Source organism: Nyctereutes procyonoides, unplaced genomic scaffold, assembly GCF_905146905.1.
Source record: "Nyctereutes procyonoides isolate TBG_1078 unplaced genomic scaffold, NYPRO_anot_genome, whole genome shotgun sequence".
Taxonomy (NCBI): domain Eukaryota; kingdom Metazoa; phylum Chordata; class Mammalia; order Carnivora; family Canidae; genus Nyctereutes; species Nyctereutes procyonoides.
In genome coordinates, this window is record NW_026575117.1 from 598,438 (window position 1) to 604,437 (window position 6,000).

Consider the following 6,000-nt stretch of genomic DNA (forward strand, 5'->3'; position numbering starts at 1 on the left):
GCTACTTGATATTTACCCAACGAATGTAAAAACACTAAAATGAAAAGATATAAGCTCCCTGATGTTTCCTCTAGCATTATTTACAACAACCAAATTATGAAAACAGCCCAAGTGTCCATTTATGGATAAACAGAGAAAAAAGATATGATAGGTGCACATGATGAAATATTACTCAGCCATGAAAATGACTAGAATCTTGCCATTTGCAACAACATGGAGCTAGAGAGTATGATAGTGAGTGAAAAAAGTCATTCAGAGAAAGGTTAATGCCGTATGGTCTCAAATTCACTCACATGTGGATTTTAAGACACACACACAAAAAGGAACAAAGAGAAAAGAGACAAAGGAAAAACCAGACTCTTATTTATCTATAGAGAACAGACTATTGGTTCCCAGAGGGGAGGTGGGTGGAGGAGACGGGAAAACAGGAGAAGAGGATTAGGATTACATTTATGTTCATGAACGTTGAATCGGGATGGATGCTGGTGACAGGGAGAAGCTGGAGGCCAGAGGGGAGGCAGAGCAGGAGGGGAAGTGAGACTGAGTAGGTGCCCAAGGTTGAGGGAGGAGCACATTTGCATTGTCGCAGAGACTCAGGGAAGGGTTGTGTGTGTGGAGAGGAAGTCAGAGGAGAGGGGCTGGGAGGGGGTCGGTGTGTGAGGACAGACATCAAAGAGCGACTTTGCAAGAGAAAGAACATCTGCAAACAAGATGCTGTTTCTGCAACTTGTGCTGTTGGCGGTTCTCCTCCCAGGGGTGACAGTGAAGATGGTGAGAGCTTGGGTCCTGCCCAGTGGGCGCACGTGTGTGCATGTGTGTGTGTGCGTGCGTGTGTGTGATGTGTGTAAATGTCCTTGTGTGCCTCTAAGTGTGCATTTGATTATGTGTATACATGTGTGAGGGCATGAGTGTGTCTGCCAGTCTCTGTATTTGTGACAAATGTATGTCTTGTGTGTCTTTATGCAAGTGTTTTAATATGTGTTTGTGTGTGTGTATGTGTCTCTGTGTCTGTATACTTGTGTGTGTGTATATATTTGTTTGTGTAAGAATGTGTGTACGTTTCTATGAGTGTGTTTTTGTGTGCATGTGTATGTGTGCACTTGTTGCCTGGGTTCCCAGCACAGACCTGGGCAGGGAGAGTCAGACTGCTTCCTCCCCGAGCATCCCCAGCCCCAGGGCCCTGTGCTCTCCTGAAGGAAGGGTGCGAGGCCCCGGCTCCGGGGCAGCACTGTCTCCTGAGATGACTATGGCTTCTCTGTCCTCCAGATTTTGGGCCCCGTCCCCGGCCCCTTAGTCTCCATTCCCTCTCCTTCCCAATGCCCTCCTCTTTCTCAGTCTATCTGTCCTTTTTCCCACAGCCTTCCAGGGGCCAGTCTCCTTCCAAGTCATCCTGACCACATCCTTTTACAACCGTTCCTGGACACAAAATCTTGCCTCAGCTTGGCTGGATGAGCTGCAGACTCATGGCTGGGACAGTGACTCTGGCACTTTCTTGTTCCTGTGGCCTTGGGCCAAAGGCAAATTGAGCAAAGAGGAGCTGATTGAACGGGAAAGGACATTCCATACCTTCTCCATTAGATTTCCTCTGATATTTCAGGACCATGTCAGTGACTGGCAGCTTGAATGTGAGCTCAGTTCCCTCTGGGTGGGATGGAGGAGGCTGGTCTGTGTGTGTCCTGGGATCCTTCTACCTCCAGGAAAGAGGCTCCATTGAACCTCATGTGTCCCATCATGAAGCTGAACCCTACCACTGTGGGCAGAGCATGGAGCCAGACTGTGATTCTAAAAAGCTTCACATCTTCTGCTCCGTCCCACTCCTCTCATTGACCACAGGGCCCTCCTGTCCCACTAGTTCTCCCACGACCACCCCTTTCCCTGGCCTCCAACCAGGCACCTCTGGTCCTCGCTCTGTGACTGACTCCTTGATCTGCTTTTCTCCTCATTTAGTCCTATCAGCAATGTCTACCTATGTGTTCCCTGTACCCCACTGCTCTCCCTTCATTTTAAATTGTTTTTACCTGAACTTCTCTGCTGAGCCCTTACCTTTCCTCTGCCCACATCCTTCATGTCTTTCCTCTAACATTCATTCCTTCCTCCAGCATTCACCTCTCTCCACCTCCAGCTACCACCACCCACTTCCCCTTTATCTGAGCCTCCCTCAAATAAATTCTATGCAATTCCCTCCAACCCCCTGAACTTCTCTACTTCCACTCTCCTAGACTTTGCCTTATCTCATTTTATTTTTTTCACTCCCCCTGTCCTGTAATTCATAGTCTTTCTTCTCAGATCCCTTTCAGGTACAGATGGCAGAAGGCTGTGGCCTGTACATTGGGGAACCATCAGTAGGATTCATGCAGATTGCTTATCAAGGATCAGATCTTGTGAGTTTCCAGAACAAGTCATGGTGGCCATCTCCAAAGGGAGGAAGGAGAGCTCAGCAAGTCTGCAAACTGTTAAATCAGTACCATGTGGTCAATTTAAGAATACACTCACACATCAGTGACTTCTGTCCCCGTTACCTGTTGGGTCTTCTTGATGCAGGGAAGGCAGATCTCCAGCGACAAGGTCAGTCCTGCTCCCTTGCTCCAAGAATTCTCTATTCTGCACTCATAAATTTGCATTATTCCCTCACATTCAGGGTAAGAAGGAATCAAGAGGGAGAAGGGATGATGGTGATAGGTCTAAGGGTGAAGACCTCCCCTCAGTCTGTGAATCCCTGTCCTGTTTCCGCAGTGAGGCCCGAGGCCTGGCTGTCCACTGGCCCCAGCCCCGGGTCTGGCCATCTGCGGCTGGTGTGCCATGTCTCCGGCTTCTACCCCAAGCCTGTGTGGGTGACGTGGATGCGGGGCGAGCAGGAGCAACAGGGCACCTGGCGAGGTGACGTCCTGCCCCATGCTGACGGGACGTGGTACCTTCAGGTGTCCTTGGATGTGAAAGCCAAGGAGGCAGCTGGCCTGTCCTGCCGTGTGAGACACAGCAGTCTAGGAGGCCAGGACATGGTCCTCCACTGGGGTGAGGAAGAGTTGGGCCCAGCTGGGAAAGGGGCAGGGGGTCCTTCACCACGGCAGGAGAGTCAGAAGAAAAATTGGGGATTCTAGGAACTCCAGGCCAAGAAGAACAAAAAATCAGTAACCCAAGAGATGGAAGAGCTGAGGGTGAGGGTCCTGCAGATGTGGGAGGATGCGGAGGGTTAGGTGAAGTGTCCATCTCTGAGGAGGGATGGGAGAAGGGAAAGGGGGAAGGGCAGCTGGTGAGATGGATGGTGACAGGAGTGGAGAGGACCTGGGAGGTGCAGTTCAACCCAGGGTGGATGGGAAATGACACCCTCTGGGCCCAACCCCACAGAGCGGCCCCACTCCGTGGGCTTGGTCTTCCTGGTGGTGATCGTGCCCCTGGTGCTCCTGGCAGGCCTGGCGTGGTGGCTCTGGAAGCGCTGGTGAGTCTCTGGAGCCCCCTTCCTGCTCTTTCCCACGTGTCTCCCCACTTTTCAGTGTGTCCTCAGCCCTCCTGCCACCCGTGCCCTTCCCCCCTGCAGCCTCCCCTCCATCTGCTGCAGAGGGATTCCTTTTTATTCCTCCCAGGAAAACACACAGCAGACCTCAGTGTACGGACTTCCCTTTGAAGTGAGATCCCAGCAGCCCAGCCCCCTGGACTGACCTCAAGGCAGCTCAGCAGTGATGTCCTGGCAACTCTCTGTGTGCAACTTTGTCTTTGATTCCTGCTTAATGATCAGTTGTCAGTATAAGCTAAGTGTAATTTAGTGGGATTTGTTGTTCTAACTTGATTCTGGAGCTTAAGTCTCAAAATCGAATTCAGAGCAAAATGAAATCCTTATAACCTCCGGGAGTCCCTGGCATCAGATGTCACTTCCTCCAGTGAGCCCTCCCTGATTCATAATTGGAATCAGTCTCTGCCTGGTAAGAATTTTAACCTGCACTTTGGCAGTTCTATTCAGATACCCATGGCTTTTTGCCACTGTTAGGTTCCTTTCCCCTTTCTAATTCTTAGGCCTCTGAAGAGCAATGTCCATGTCTTTATGATATTTGTAATTTGGTAAGGTGTCCCACATGCATGAAATAAAAATCCCGGTGAATAAATGCTAAGTCTGTAGGCTTTTCTTTTTCTATTGCTTCCTGAAATGTTTATAGTAGTTGAGATGTTTGATGCTTGAAGGATGGACAGATATCCCCCACTTCAGGCCAATCATCGTATAGATTCCACATGACCTCACCCAGTGCGATGGTTTGGGTCCAGGCATCTGGTCCAGGTGGCACAGTCACACAAAGTTGATTTTTTGTGGCCAATGTTTGAGGCTCTCTCTTGTCCTGAAGGATACAATGTGAGGTATAAAGCTTGAAAAACCACAATCATTTTTGCACCACAGAAGCAAGTCTGAGGAGGAATTCGGTATTCAAGAAGACAGGGAAATTGTATACATGAAATTTTCCAAGGGGGTAGATCTGAAGTGTTCTCACCAAAAGAAAGGTAATTAGAAGAATGGAAAAAGAAACAAGAGCATCGGCGGGAAGAGCTAGGATGATGGAGTAGTAAGCAGATTACAGGCTTGCCTCATCCCTTAAACTCCACTAGATAAATATCAAAGTATTCTGAATACCCAATAAATCTATCTAATGACTGACAGAACAAACTACACAGCTAGAGAGAGAGAAGAGGCCACATCATGGAAGGTAGGAGGTGCAGAGATATGATTTGGGGGAGAAATGGATTGTGGTTTCTACTAGTGGTAGGAGCCATGGTCATGGAGAGAGGAGAGAGAGAGAAGTGAACATGGGACAAGGAACACAAGGAAAAACTACCAGAAAGCCAATGAATGGGAAAATAAGAGGCCCTTATTTTTCTGAGATTTTGTAGCCAACAGGGCTCAAAAACCGGAATTTTGGAGGTCCACATTATGGCTGGTGTGGAGCCTTGAAGGGATTGCAATGATTCTGTGGAGAAGCCCAGGGGCAGACAGCATGATCTGAGGTCTGTTAGGATGCAATGGGAGCGATGTTGATCCTTCTCGTAGTGCATCTGGGAGAGATGCCATTGCCTCTCTGGGTACATAAAGGACAGTAGGTGCCATTAGCCTCCCGCACCTTTTAGTGTAAGTGCAGCAACACTGGTAGAAGGCAGATAGCCCGGACACTAGCTATTTGCTATGCTTTACGACAAACTCCATGCTCCTGTGCTTTGGTGCAACTGCCCATCTGGAACAAACCTGCACCCCTCTCAGTGCAGCAAGACCCTCCCCGAGATGACCAGTGTGAGGCTCTGCCATGCCAGCTCCCTAAAGTTTGGAGCTTTACATCTCAGCTAACCTGCCTGGGATAGAACACAGGGGTACTGTGCTGCCTGGTGGGCAGACAGTCTGTACACAAGTAGGGTTAAGGCATTGATCTGAGAGGCATCTGGGACACATGAGGGGAGATTGTTTGCTCTTCTGGGAATTGGAGAGTGGTGGACATGAACTCCCCTCTCTGAGGGTGACAAAGGGGGCTGGTGCCTTTCTCTTACCCCACCCTTCAGCCTAAACTAACGTCAATAAACATTACAACACCCACAGTGGAGGCTTGAGCCTCTTGTACAAAGACCCAACCCCCTGTGCTTTGCAGGTGCAACTTTTCTCAGGCAAGTGTACTTGAGAACCAGAGCAGCAGGCATCTCCTCCAGAAGACCAGCAGATCCTCCACATGCACCACAGCTACTGACCACAGGAATTCTGTAAATCTTCATTTCTAGTGGAAATAGGATCTGGCTCTTTTAAGAAGCAGATCAGGGCACACATAGTTAAAACTCACCATAGTTTGGGCAAGGTCCAAAAATATCCACTGCAGGCAGGGAGAAACTCTTCAGAGGAATGACCTAAGGGAAAGAGTAGACAAAACACAGAAGCAGAGTGTGTACATCATACACCAGAGACACTTCCTGAAGCAATAGACACTGGACGGCATATGACCTCTTCTTTAAAGAGTTATTACTCTCAAGAACAGAAACATA

General features: G+C 49.0%; 1 pseudogene; it reads left to right on the plus strand.

Moving 5' to 3' along the window:
- The first annotated feature begins 711 nt into the window (after window positions 1-711).
- Window positions 712-4,019, plus strand: LOC129515336 (T-cell surface glycoprotein CD1a-like; annotated as a pseudogene).
- The last annotated feature ends 1,981 nt before the right edge of the window (window positions 4,020-6,000 follow it).